This window comes from Bos indicus, chromosome 29 (assembly GCF_029378745.1).
Source record: "Bos indicus isolate NIAB-ARS_2022 breed Sahiwal x Tharparkar chromosome 29, NIAB-ARS_B.indTharparkar_mat_pri_1.0, whole genome shotgun sequence".
NCBI lineage: Eukaryota > Metazoa > Chordata > Mammalia > Artiodactyla > Bovidae > Bos > Bos indicus.
Genome location: NC_091788.1, coordinates 32,753,050 through 32,767,721, shown reverse-complemented (window position 1 = coordinate 32,767,721; position 14,672 = coordinate 32,753,050). Strand labels below are relative to the sequence as shown.

The 14,672-nt window shown below is 50.5% G+C and overlaps 1 protein-coding gene across 1 annotated transcript in view; it reads right to left on the bottom strand.

Moving 5' to 3' along the window:
- KCNJ5 (potassium inwardly rectifying channel subfamily J member 5) overlaps positions 1-14,530 on the bottom strand; it is a 33,297-nt gene extending 18,767 nt beyond the window's left edge. The window contains exon 1 of the mRNA XM_019954514.2: positions 14,274-14,530. The gene's annotated coding sequence lies outside the window, so the exon portion shown is untranslated. The remainder of the gene's footprint in view (positions 1-14,273) is intronic.
- Between the last annotated feature and the right edge of the window lie 142 nt (positions 14,531-14,672).

Genomic DNA, 14,672 nt, shown 5'->3' with positions numbered 1-14,672 from the left:
CTCTTCTCTAGGGGGTCTTCCTCACCCAGGGATCAAACCTGGGTTTCCTGCATTGCAGGCAGATTCTTTATCGTCTAAGGCACCAGGGAAGCCCCAAATTACTTAGAGTAGGCAAATTGCCCACAGTAGAAATCTCAGTCTCCAGTGCTGTGGGCTCAAGTCGAAAGGGTTTTCATGGACAATGAAGATTCTTCAATCAGATTTTCAAGATCCTCTGTATTAATTTATGCATTCACGGAACAAGCACTAATTGAAGAGCTATTTGAGTCCAGCTCCTGCGCTCAGAGCTGGTAATAAAGCAGGAAGGTGAGTGCAGAGCCAGGCCTTGTATGCTTTGTATTCTAGCCTTGCCTCTTTGAACCCAGATGTCTGTGGAGAGAGAAGCAGGGAAAGCGTGGGCCTGGCCAAGGCAAGCCGAGTGTGGGCACTGCTTTCTGCAGGGCCAGGGAGAGGCCATGACGTGAGCAAATCCTACTCAATCTCATCAAGGCCAATATTGCTCTTCATCTTTCATCCTCTCCTACATCCTGAATGGAAAGTTGTGCCCAGACATGATTAAAGCTCCTGGGAGAGGCAGAGCTTCAAGTCCAGCAAAGTGGTTTAGTCTCTTTGATATAAAAACACAAGTGGAGAAAGAATCAAAAGAAGAAAACTCAAAGGAAGTTGTATTTCAGAGGATGCATTCGTTAATCTGACATCCATTTAAATGCACCTCTGTATTAAGAATTTCAAAAAATATCTCCCACCCAACCCCCAGTGAAGAAAACTCCGTGTCATCAGGTGTTTTAGGAAGTCGTGGACACAGCAGCTTGACAGAAACTGCCAGTGGGGACCAGCAGGGTATCCTGAAGACAGCACTGGCCTGGGAGCCTTGTCTCAGACTCAGTTTCCGACTGTGAAGTGGCCATAGCAGGCACCCTTAGCGATATCCTCCTTTCTCTCTCAGATGTGCTGGGTCAAAGTCTGAGTTCCCTCGGATTTGGGATGAGATTGGAGGAAGAGTATTGGGGGTTTCCCAGGTGGTGCTGGTGGTAAAGAATCTGCCTGCCAATGCAGGAAATGCAAGAGACACAGGTTTGATCCCTGGATCGGGGAGATCCCCTGGAGAAGGGAATGGCTACCCACTCCAGTATTCTTGCCTGGGAAATCCCAGAGGAGCCTGGAGGGCTACAGTCCATGGGGGTCACAAAGAGGTGGACATGACTGAGTGAGCATTGGAGGAACAGTATTGGAGGGGAATATGTTCACTTCTCAGATTGAGATAACTGCATACTATGCTATATGAATCTATACAATTGTACTGCTTACTAAATATGAAAAGACTCCTAATTGGCTGATGAATAAGTTGCCCCAGTGCCCTCAAGGACCCTCAATGTAAGCAGGGAGAATAAAAAGTCTTATCAGCAGAGTACGCACTGGGAACAGAGAGGGCACATGAAAGCAGGCAGAATTCTGAGAGGGCCCCACGATTCCTGCCCCCAGACACTCCCAATGCATCCCCGGGTGTGGGGACAGGATTCTCAGTCCAGTGATAGGGCTGTGTTCTGGTTCAGTTGACTCTAAGCAAGGAGGATCATCTGGGGTGGGCCAGACCTCATCAGATAAGCCCTTAAAAGGACTGGGCTCTTCCTGAAGCAGGAGCCTGAAAGCACAAGAAGAATTAGATGGGCAGACATTCCCTTTGTGGCTGTAAAGATGGAAGAGGCCACATGGCAAGGGATGTAGGTGAACCCCAGGAGCTGAGTGCATCCCCTTGTTGGCAGCCAGAAAGGAAACAGGGACTTCAGTCTGACAACCACAAACAAGGAAATCTTGCCACAACCACAGGAGCTGGAAGAGAACCTGAGCTCCAGAGGAGATGCGCCTGCAGGCTGCCTGCCTGGAGCCTGGCGCAGAAACAGCAGTGAGAGAGGCTGGGGCCAGCAGAGAGCAAAGTCCAGGGGAGCCTCGGAGGGGTTGAGGGGTAGGGTGGTGGTGGCACTGGCTCAGAATCTGATGGTGGAGCCCCTCTTGGCCCAGAAGGAATCGGCCAGTGGTCCCAGCCAGTCAGAGCCTGGGCCCAAACTGCACGGATGGGCTGGCTCCTCCCAGGGGGCCAGCCCTGGTTTCCCAGCATTATAATTACTAACCTTAAAAGCAACAAACAAAGCTCTATTCAGTGCATTCTGAGACTTAATGGCAAAGAACTCAGAAGTAACACATCTTAAAAATACCCATCAGGTAATTTGTTTAAAAATCCTCTCATTTTGTAGCTATTTTTTTCTTATCAACTTAGGTGGTAGTCTATTTTTTATTTCCTGGATGTCTGGTGGTTTTACTCATTGAGTCCACGTTCAGAAAGTATCTGGGTGACAACATATGTGATTCCACACGTGTGAAAGCCCATTGGAAACTGTGACGCACAAGACTCATTCATTCATTCATTGATTCGTTCAGTGAGTCAGTGACCCTCCACTGAGCATCACCTACAAATGTACATGATGGCTCAGGAGCAGAGGTTGTAGGGGATGGAGCAGCACATCACCCCTTTTCTTTGCTTTCCACGCACAAATGTCTTGTTAAAATGCAGATTCTGATACAGTAGGTCTGGGGTTCCTAGACTCTGCATTTTTTCCCAGCAGCTCCCAGTGACCTTGAGGCTGCTGGTCCTGAGGCCAGTCTCCCCCTGCGTGCCCCCTGTGATCAATTGGGAGCTGGATGCCATGCTGACTGATGCCTGGGTCCTACACCCTGGGAGCCCAACCCAGGCCATTCTAACGGGCAACAGAGACTGCGAACCCCTGCTCGACATTCTGTCCTCGTGGAGCTTACGCACTGGTGGGGACACACAGGCAAAAGACACCGCAGAGAGTGACAGAGGGGCGAAGGCGGGGTTCCTGACTCAGCTTGGCCTGAGCGGCTGAGGAGGGCTCAGGAAAGGCTTGGTGAAGAGGGTGCCCAGTGAGTGGAGTGAGGTGAGCCTTCTTGACATGAGATACAGGAGCAGACAATCACAAAAGCTCACGCACTGGGACTTCGCTGGTGGTCCAGTGGTTAGAACTCATGCCTCCAGTGCAAAGGGTATGCATTTGATCCCTGGTCAGGGAACTAAGATCCCACATGCCATGTGGCATGGCTAAAGAATGAAAATAAAAAATTGGATCTTTAAGTAAAAATAAAACAAAAAAAAAAAAGGAAAAGAAAAGCTCACGTAGTAAACCCCCGTGACTGGCCATCTCCGTGCTGGGTGCCTTTTATGCAGAGTCTCATTTAATGCTCAAACACATCTATTAAGTCAGTTTTAGCAGCTTCATGTTCAGATCATAAAAGCAGAGTGATTAAGGAACTTGCTTAAGGCCGTTGAGTTATTAAGTGGCAGAACTGGACACATTTGATTCCGAAGCCTCTAAACAAAGCTCTGAAACACCTGGCCGAGGAGGAAGCTGACGACACATCCTGATCCGTGCTTGGAAACCAGTTCATGATTTTGCCCAGGCGTAGAGCTGGGGCCAACACCCCTCTCCTCCATCCACCCTCCAGCTTTTGTCCCCAGCTAAAAGCCCCCTGTTTGTGCTTACAGCAGCTCCTGGACTTTTTCTCACTACAGCAGTATCCGCTCACACAGGTCTCGAATCGCTCCAAGGAGACAGGGTGCCAGGCAACACATTGTGTCCTGACATAGTCCCCAAGAGCTCCTTTGACTCCCAGAAGCATCTCTGTCTGGACGCCCTGGTCCCTTCCAGACCAGAGACCACGAGCTGGCAGTCACTGATCTCACCTTGAACGACTCTGGCTGGATGTTCCTTCATTTCAGATGTGCCTGCCTCTGCCAGGAGTGGGGTGAATACCTGTCCCTCCTGAGTGAGAAGGGCACACTGTGGTGACCAGAATCCAGGAGGCTGGCACCCAACTTTGCTGCCTCCAAAGGCAGGTGAGTGAGGTCAGTGAGAGGAGCTGCTGCTTCTCTGACCACAGACACACTGCAGGTGCATACTGACCAGACAACCCGCTTGCTCCTCCTTGTTTTTGTCTCATCGTGTCTGACTCTTGTGACCCCACGGACTGTATGTAGCCTGAGGGTAGGATCATCTCCTTAGAAACCAAGAACTCCAAAGTCAGGGAGGATTCTTACTGGCTTGCATGCATGCACGTGTGCTCAATCACTCATTCATATCCAACTCTTTTGAGACCCCATGGACTGTAGAATGCCAGGCTCCTCTGCCCCATGGGATTCTCCAGGCAAGAATACTGGAGTGGGTAGCCATTCCTTTCTACAGGGGATCTTCCCAACCCAGGGATTGAATCTGGGTTTCCTGGATTGCAGGCGGATTCTTCACCATCTTAGCCACCAGGGAAGCCCATGGTAAATGCGATCACCAGGGAAATACATGGTAAATGCAACCAAAACTTCCTCTGGGTTTTGGGGACACTATAGGGAGTGGTGGGGACTGCGGTGAGTACTCATGCGCAGGGGGCAGCCTTACTCAGCTCCAGCTAATACTCTCATGCAAGATTGTGGAGCTGCTGCAGCAAGATCTTCTACTTTCTTTTTCAAGAAAAGCTAGAAATGAAGAAGACTTTTAAACAAGAAATCTGTTTTTCAATGTTGACAACTAATTGAACAATTTTTGAAACAGCAAGCAAGCCAAAGAAAATCCATCTGTGAGTCAGATTCAGTCTGTCAGCAGCCAATTCATACTCTTGGTTTCCCCATTCAGAGAGAGGCTCCTCCCCATACGGACACATTGCCTTGGACTCTGAGTTAGGCTGATTGTGGTGTTAAGAGTTGTGGTGATGCCAATGAATTCTCCTCTGAGCTCTCCTGTTTGCACTAACGATTCTGCCGTGAACACAGCCTGTCAATCCTCAGTACAAAGGAAGCCATGAGGCCAATGCAGGTGTCACACGGGAGAAATGAGGCACTGGCTCAGTTCCCACCATGCTCCTAACCAGCCCCATCTCCCTGCCCACAGCTTTGCTCCTCCTCAGTCCCCTCTGTTACGCAGAGGGTTGCCATGGCCCTGCTCTTCTCACCATACATCCTCTGTCTATCTCCCTTCTCCTCCTAATCACACATCTTGAAAATATGCTGCAGGGAGCAGGGACCCAGGGAGGCATTACATCCTCTGCTTCACTGATGGCAGAAGTGGCTCCCAGTGGGAAGAGATTCTGACTATAGATGCTTCGAGAAGGTGATGGGAGTGTCCTGGGAGGGTGCTATGGCAGTGGGGTATGAGGTAGTTTCTGGCTGGGCTGTAGTGGATGCTGATTACCAGCCACGAGGAGATCCTGGAATAGGAAGCCTGTAGGGCTCTGCAGGAGGAGTGGGGGAAACCCAGGTGCTGGTTTGTGCCTAGGACGTTCCTTGCTCTCTAGGGCTCACGGCAAGTGTGCTCCTTTTAACCCTGCTCCAGGGTTTCCCTGGTGGCTCAGGTGGTAAAGAATCTGCCTGCAATGCAGGAGACCTGGGTTCGATCCTTGGGTTGGGAAGATTCCCTGGAGAAGGAAATGGTAACCCACTTCAGCATTCTTGCCTGGAGAATTCCATGGACAGAGGAGCCTAGTGGGCTACAGCCCATGGGGTCCCAGAGAGCTGAACCTGACTGAGCGACTAACATTCTCACTTTTCATCTTTAGGCCCAATGCCCAGGAAAGAGGATGCCACAGCTCACTGGATGTTGGCACCCCTCTCTCTGGGATGCACAACTGTCCTGTGACTGCACGGGGGGCAGGGCACGTGCCAGGAGAAAGGCGGGGGGCTTCCAGTGGGGTAGGATGGAGGAAGAGGCCCTGCTGAGTGGGACCCTTGGTCAGTGCGATGACTTGCACACCACAGTCCTGACTGCTGAGCTGCAGAGGCCACTGCAGAGGGGCTGCTGTGAAAGGTGGGGGCGCTCAGGTGGGGAGCACCCTGCTGCATCCGACTGTCAGGATGACCTTCCTTGGGTAGCTGTCGCAAACTCCCAGGTCCCACCTGCTCAGGCATCCCTGCCTCCCTCCCAGGGGAGCCCTTGAATCTGGCCCCTTAGCATGAGATTAAGGGGACTTAGCACAGGACCACTGTTTAGAGCAAAGTCAAGGTGTGTGTGGTTGCAGGGTGGGGCTGCTCCCAGGGTAAGTCAACTGTCCCTAGGTTTGACTCGGACACACCCTGACCAGAGACAGCTCCTTGGAGAGCATGTATCCTGTGTGGGCTGCTTCACCTGGGCCCTTCATACTCATTTTGTTTTTGTTTTAAATATCTGTTCAATTTATGTCCTGCAGTGGGTTATACTGACTTGTTTCTTTGGGGACTCTCCCTGGAAGGGATATGTTTATGTGTGTGTGCGTGTACTCTTCTCTGAACCAGGAACCTTACATGTATGAACACACCTAATCATCTCCACTGCACTGTGGAGTAAGCGCAATGCACCTGTTATACAGATAAGAAGACTGAGACTCAGAGAAAGTAGGGGACGTGCCCAAGGTCACGTGGCTGGGAAGCTGTAGGACTCACACTCTCCCATTCTTCCACTTGATGTCCATCCAAGCCTGGAGCACCAGACAGAGTGAAATCTTGGTCCTGAATTATAATCCCAGCTCCCCTGTCCACACATCTTTCCCTGAATTACACACTGTTTCATAGATCCCAACCCTGGGTCTCTTTTCTGTATGAGAAATGAAAATATCCACAGGAATCATGATGTCAATGAAATACCTGCTATTTGACCAAGAAAACTGTACACCACCAAACACAAGTATAAGGGACTCGGTCCCCTAATCCAAACTGTAACTGGCTGAGGACAGGTAAAGGCTTCCCAGGCGGCACTGGTGATAAAGACTCCACCTGCCAATGCAGGAGACGCAAGAGATGTGGGTTCCGTCCCTGGGTTGGGAAGATCCCCTGGAGGAGGAAATGGCAACTTGCTCCAGTATTCTTGCTTGGGGACTGCAAAGAATCAGACACGACTGAGTGAGTGAGCCAGAGAAGGAAGGGCAGGTATGAAGTATGAAATAATACCAGTGTTGTTATTACATGGACTTATTATGGGATAATGATGGTAATAGGCATCTCCATGGGGCCTTTTCAGAACTCTTGGGCTGGCTCAAGAGAATCTAATGACTTTATTCCCGCTTTGTGTTGGCTAATTGTCCAAGGACACACACATGCTGGTTAAGTCACTCCCACGATGATGATGCTGTAGACATGGAAACGGCCTGCAGTGTTTGGGGTAACACAAATGCTGGAAGGTTTAACAGTAGGTCTAGCAAGTGACCCTGGCTCTTGGCTGCACAGAGAAGCGGGTATTGGGTGCAAAATGGGTGAGCTGGACCCTCAGAACCTTGGGCAGCCCAGACTCGCATCTCATTCAGACTGTATCCTTGGTTTCGGGGTGGGGGAGGAGGGTGGGACTCCACGATTCCAAGGAAGAAATAAGCTTATGCATTAGTTTTGGGTAATTGGAGAGGAACATGTACCTTATTTGAAGCACAGTAGACTAATTCTAACTTAATTGGTCATTAAAGACACAAAAACACGAGGAGTTCATGATACAGATAATAATTAAAGAGAAAAAGATTAAATGGTGTTTCATTGAAGGGTTTTTAATGAAAGATGGAATTCTCATCTGAAATGAGAGTGGCATTTGAGTAAGGAGTTCAATCCTTTGGCAGAAATAGAGACAAAAATACATTCATTAATTTTTAAAAGGGCAAAAATCAGGACAAATTCGATGTATGGATTATGGATTTGAAAGGCTTAATCACATGTACCTCTCAAGCAATTTAACATTTTGTAAGTACCTAACTGTTGGGCTGTGCATCTATGGAACCGCAGTGGTAACTGAGGTTCTCATTTGCTCAAGATGGAACATTTGAGCCTCCTTGGCTTGCGGCTGTGGGCCCTTGTGGGTCCTTGCATCTGTGTGTACTAAGTTGCTTCAGTCATGACTGACTGTGACCCCACGGACTGTAGCCCGCCAGGCTCCTCTGTCCATGGGGAATCTCCAGGTAAGAAGACTGGAGTGGGTTGCCATGTCCCCTTTGGGGGATCTTCCCAACCCAGGGATTGAACCTGTGTCTTACAGTGCAGGAGATCCTGCATTGGCAGGCAGGTTTTTTACAACTAGTGCCACCCAGGAAGCCCACCCTAACATCTATTCATCCTAATGCTCCACCATGGTTCACTGGTCACAATCCTAATTCACCCTCCCCGCCCCCTGGAGTAGATGTATGAAAAGTCATAAATAAAAGCCATGAAAATCAAATTAATTGCTTTTACATTTTCCCCACATTTGTGTCTGTCCAGTATTTTCCCCTTTTAAGCTGGCTAGCTCTCTAAAAGTTAGCAGAATCGTGATAATACATCCTTTTCACCATAAACCTGCACTGTGAGGATATTGTCTGCATTAAATAATAAAGCAGATTAATAATTAAATCAAAATGAAAAGCCACTTGTTTCCTCTCAACAACCCCAGGGACAGATTTCCTGGGTTGGTGCCAATTTATCAATGACGATCAGACAATGTGAGATACAGTCGGAGAAGACGGTATCAAGAAAGCAATATAATGTGAATACAAATAGACTTATATACAAGTGAAAAAGATGGGACCATGACAGAAGGTGAGAGGACCAATGAGAAAGGACCAGAGACTCAGAGCGAGACAATAACAATCGTTGAATCCCACTGGGGGCGTATTGTGCACCGGATTGTATTCTAAATGCTGCATGCTCTGTTGCTCAGCCTTGTCCAACTCTTTGTGACCCCATGGACTGTAGCCTGCCAGGCTCCTCTGTCCATGGGATTCTCCAGGCAAGAAAACTGGAGTGGGTTACCATGCCCTCCTCCCAGGGATCTTCCTGACCCAGTGATCGAACTCAAGTCTCTTACATCTCCTGCATTGGTAGGCAGGTTCTTAACCAGCTGAGCCACCTGGAAAGCCCTCTAAATGCTTTATACTCATTTAACCACTTCAGAAAAGATGTGACATAAGTCCTGCTTCCCCTGTTTATAAATGAAGAAATATAAGCATAGATAGGGGAGAATGAATAAACTGCCTCAAAGCTAGTGTCATACATCTGGACGTGAATCCAGACTGACTGGCCATAGGATCACTTGTTATGTCTGAGGAAAGCAAGGAAAAGTGAGCTCCCACATGATGCAATAAAGAGGAACAAGAGGAACATCACAGAAGGATTAGTGACCAGGAGAAGCAGCGAGAATAAGAGAGACAGAAAGTGCTGCAGAGTAAGGAGCTGAGCACGAAGGTGGCTAAGATCACAAAGGATGAAAGGGAAAGACGCAGTGATGAGATGAGAATGGGTGGGGGGCGGGCATCAGAACAAGAGTTGGGAAGAAGAAAAGAAAGAACAGAGAAGATAATCAGTCCGTGGGAAATAAATCTGTCTTACTTGCTCTTTGCCATGTCATTATACCCATTTCACAGAAAGTAACATGAAGGTCTGAGTCACACAGTTAGTTGCTGGCAGATCAAAAAGAACTGTGTTAACTACAAAATGGGCTTCCCAGGTGGCGCTAGTGATAAAGAAACCGCCTGCCAATGCGGATAGGTGTATGAGACACGAGTTTGATCCCTGGGTCGGGAAGATCCCCTGGAGGAGGGCACGGCAACCCACGCCAGTATTTTTGCCTGGAGAATCCCATGGACAGAGGAGCCTGGCAGACTATGGTCCATAGGGTCGCAAAGAGTTGGATGAGACTGAAGGGACTTAACACGCAGCATGCACAACTACAGAATACCAATGCAAGAAACCAAAGAACATCTGAAAAAAATGGAGACGCATACAGTATCCACTGATGAAAAGACAACACAGTAAAGATGTCAATCCTCCTCAAGCTGACATATAGATTTCATGTCACTCTTAATCAACATCCCACAGATTTTTTTGTAGATACAGAGAAAATTATTCTGAAATTTAGACGGAAGAGTGAAGGAACTAGAATACAGAAAACAATTTTGAAAAAGAATAAAATGCAAGTAGCTAGTTTACTGTATTTCTCAACTTACTACAAAGGCACAGTGATCCAGACCATGTGGTTTGTGGAGCCCCTTGGAAAGCTCTCCTTGGCCCTGTGGGCCCTCTTGGCCCCTGTATCTGTCTGGGGGTGCTTCCCCTTGTCCCCCTGCCTCGGTGCTGTGGCATGTCCACCTCCCCCAGTTAGTCCTGGGAGAGAGAGAGCTCTGGCCAGGGCAGGCAAATGAACCACTCTTCCATCACCAGTTCTTCACAAGGTCTGGCCTGTGACAGGAGCTCCATACACAGTTTTGCAGCAATCTATGACAGACTTTTTAAGTCCATACAATAAAGGGCACTTTCCGAAGTGACTGAGGCAACCTGACTTGGGGCTGGGGGGTTGGGGTCTGTGTCCCCTGATGTCTGACAGGGTCATCTTCAATAGCCCAGGTGTGCCAGCTATCATAGCCTTGCTTGTAAGATGTCTTGCACCTGGGCATCCGTGGACCTGAGACACCCGCCAGAGGGCAGCTTCCTTGGGCAGAGGTGGCACCTCGTCCCTGCTGGTCTTATGACTCTCCTCTCAGCCAGGCTCTGGCTCTCAAGCACTCAACAGCCCAACCTCGGGAGGGGAGCAGAGTCTAAGCACAGGACGAGGGGCACAGGTTCAGCCCCGGATGGCACTTCTCCACTCTTGACTTTCCCTCCCTTCATTGATGAGCAGCAAGAAATAACAGAGGATGGTAGCAGTAGGGTCTTCCTGAGTTTACAGCTGGGAACCTGAGATGCAAAAGAGGACACAAGGGCAGGCAGAATACGCAGCCCCAAACAAGCAAGACTCAGGGCGTGCAAACGGGAGCCTGAAAGCTTGTCCTCGCCACCATCGCTGTCTGAACCCCCACCAACCTCTCTGGCCACCATACGGGTTGCCCTTGTGGACCAGGAAGGGCTGTTGCCACCTACCAGACCGAGCAGACATCCCCAACCTCTGCCCCTCAGCCTGCTCTGGTCTGGAGTGATGATGGAACCTAACATGGATGCACAAGCCAGGATCTCCAGGGTCATGTGTTAAAGGTTTGGCTCTGACATTTAGCTCAGCACAGCCCTTGGCAAGTTTAACTGCCGTCCTGGGCTCTGTGGACTAGAATAGCTCACTTATCAGAATGTCAAGGTAGGAGGCACCAGATAAGCTGGGGTGCCCTGGCAGAGGCCAGTACCCAGTCCCTCAGCAGCCAAGGCTCAGCAAGGGGAAGCTGTCCCCTCTGTTTTAAAATTAGCCCAGAGAAAGCCACTCCACAGGTCTCTTAGAGAAATACATTCAGATTTTTTTCTTTTCCAAATGTCTCCTTGCAATCCTTCACGTTTGAACTCCCCTTCTTCTAATCTTTAGGAAAAACAGAACAATTCCTTCATGGCTGACCAGTCTTCTAGACATCTGAGGATGGTCTCCCGGTTCTCAGCGACCCGACTGTAGCTCCGACACGGTGAAAATTTCATCTAAAAATGGCTCCTTCCAACCACCTAATGGTTTCCTGTGCCCCACCCTTCTCTCCATCACCCTCCCATCTGCAGCCTAAATATTCAACCAGGGTTGCTCAGAAAATGCAAACTTCTGCTAACATTCTCCTAAGTGGAAAGCACAACCCTTCCTGCCCGAATGATCATTTTCCAAGGTTTTCAAAAATTAATTATTCCTGGCACATGCTAGGAGATCAAATCAATGGTTGCTGAACTGATTTAAAAACAAACAAACAAATAAAAAACAGACCTGGGTGCAGTTTTCAAGTATGTGAATGCATAAGATGTTGCTGATGGTTTTGACCACCTGAGTCACGGAGAGCCTGGCCATTTAGGGAGCAGACAGGAGGGAGGAAGACGGTGCCCCCACTGTCTGTGTTGCGCTCAGCATCCTCACGGGCCAGCTTGGCCCGTGTCTCCTGGACAGGAAACCCAGGCAGACGCAGGGAGAAAGCCCCAGAGGGTTCCCGCGGTACATCCTGCTGGTGACAGGACCACACTGATTCTGCTGGACCCACAGAGGAAAGAGCTCTGCCTGGCTCAGGATGTGCCCAAAGACTCAGGGGAGCCCAAGGCGGAGAGTCCCACTGGGATCTGACTCTGTGGTCAGAGAAGGCAGCAGGGGGCTCCCGGGATGCCCTGGGACAGTGTGGGGCCCTTCTCTCCCTCCTATTTCATCCTCACCTCCTCCTGCTGCTGCCAGCCAGAGCTCGCCCATCTCTGCTTAATGCCGGCGGGCTGCTGTGCAGACAGGAGAGCCTGTATCTGAGTGATGCCCTCTCTGTCCAAGAGCCAGACAGGGAATCTAGAACACAGTTTGGGGAGGTTGGGAGCCCCGTGCTTTTGTGGAAAGCACAGACCATTTCTCCTTGGGATGCTTCCTCTTTCATCAGTGGCTCTGGTGCTGTTCTAATCGATACTGTTGTAACAATTTATTATCAATCTAGTGATTAATGAAGGGAGCCTGAGAAGTAGTGGACACTCGATAAAGCCTCCAAACATCCCTTCCCAGGTAAGAGAGTGCTTGTCTTTTTTCTAGCCTTAGGTTCTAAGTGAAGTTAGTTTCAGATTGTGTGGGTTCAGAATGGTAGAGGGGGGTGGGATGCCGTGAGGTCAGGGGAGGCTGGGAGGAACAGTGCGGAAAGTAGTGAATGGAGAGAGAAAAACAGAACCTCATCACGCACCTAAAATGCTTCAGGTCACACAGGAAGTGTTCCAGACTCCCTGATATTCTTGCCAAGAAGCATCCCCCACCTGCATCCCAGGACTTCCTCTGAGGTCCCTGCCTCGCGCCTCCACATTGGAGTAAGCCCATTTCAGGCCGGATCAATAGCTGAAAATCACAGTCAGGGCCACCAGGCTTCTCACATCAGAATCCAGCCAAGGGGCTTTCTCTCCAAGGCCCACTTCGTTCTCCCACCAGATTCTAGGAAGCCCCAGGGCCTCAGCCAGTCAGTTGATGGGATTTACTCCTGGGTTTTGAGAAAAGTGTGGATGTGGGAAGGCCAAACACCTTTCGGGCTTGGTGTTTGACAGTGGAAACCGTCTGGATTTGAAGCCAGGGGACAAGCATCTAGAGGTTAATGGCTCTGCTACTTACTAGCGCTCTGAGCACTCGGTGCCTCAGCCTCTCCTCTAACACAGGTGAGATGAGCACGTCAGAGGACTGGAGTCCAGTAGAATGCACAGGAGTCTGTCTAGCTCAGGACTTGGTTCCTAAATATTAGCATCTTTTCACTGACTCCCTCCCACATGGAGAAGTACTTTGTGAAGCAAACCGCCCTACAGTGCATAGCTTAGTGATGAAGTGGAGATACACGTTGGAGTCTCTCACCTGAAGGCGTGTACCTTCGGTAAGCTACGCGGCCTCGCTAAGCTGCCTTTTCTCACCTGTAGGATGAGGATGTTAGTACCTGCTCCGTTAAAAGGCTCAGAAGAGGGCGGACAGCTGGGCACATAAAGCCAACACCCAAGGGCCTGTGGATCTGCTGGCATTTGAAAGGACTCCCAGAACAGGTGCTGGGCTGGCCTTGCCTGACCCAATGCCTGGCACAAGCCCTGGAACTTTGGGGGCCAGAGCTGGTCCAAGGGGCCGGCAGTGCATAGGCTGCCCCACAGGCCGGAGAGGAGAGCCCTGGTTGGTGGGGGTAGGGGATGCGCCACAGGTCTTCAGGGAGACACTCAGGGTTGGGGAGCACGGGAATAATGATGCCACTCTCTAGTCCCTAAACTTGACCTTGAAGCTTTGACCCCTGGCCTTTCTGAACAGTTTGAAAGATGTTTAAAAAGAGACAGGCAGGCACACGGGAAGTGACCAGGGCGGCAGGCGGGTAGAATCAGCAAGGCCCTGTTGCCAATTTGGCCAGAATTGAAAGAAAGCAAGATTAAGCCAAGGATCTAAGGCTGGGGGGCTCACTGCCCCACCGCGGGGACTCTTCACACCCCAACTTGAAGGCAGAGCTGCTCCCCGGGATGTGGGAGGAGAGATGACCCCTTCCCACTGCCCTGGCCTCTCCCCTACCCAGCCGAGGGGGGCTTTGGGAACCTGGGTATCCTGCTCTAGAACAGAACAGCCAAGTTCACAGCCCTCTGAGGGCTAAGTTGCCAGCCTAGGCTTGCCTGCCCGTTCTGGGGAGCTCAGCTCTCCTGGCTGAACTTTGGAGCCACCCAAAGCCCTTCCCAATCCCTGGAGCTGGCTCCCAGGACCGCCAGGTGAGGGTGAAGCCAGCTCCTCCCAGACAGTGGGCACCCTGGGAGCGTGCACCCCGCCTTCCAGAACCAGTGAGCTGGGGAAAATGGAGGAGGAAAGAAGACAACTTACTTGTTGAGATCGGAGCTTCCAAGTCCCACTGATGCTAACTTCTAGGGTGTCCCTCCGAGGCGATGCAGGGACGTTCAGGGCCCTGGAGGGGACCCTCCAGCACCAGCCATCACGGGCTGCCTCGGACTCTGCTGAGAGCCTCTCCCTGCGTGGGTCCTGTGGGCAGAGGCTTCTAAGCCATCCCGTCTCTCGCCAGCCCCCTCCAGTCTCAGCCACTAGTCACTCCCTTTCTCCAGCGACAGCGGCGGGAGGCGCTCAGTCTCCCTCCCTCCCTCCCTCCGTCCTTCCCCCCCGTCCCTCCCCTCCGCCCTCTTCCCTCCGCGGCTCCTCCTCCCCTTCTGCCCCCTGTACAATGAATCTGTGTAACAATGTGTAATAACCTTTGTAAAGGACCACAGG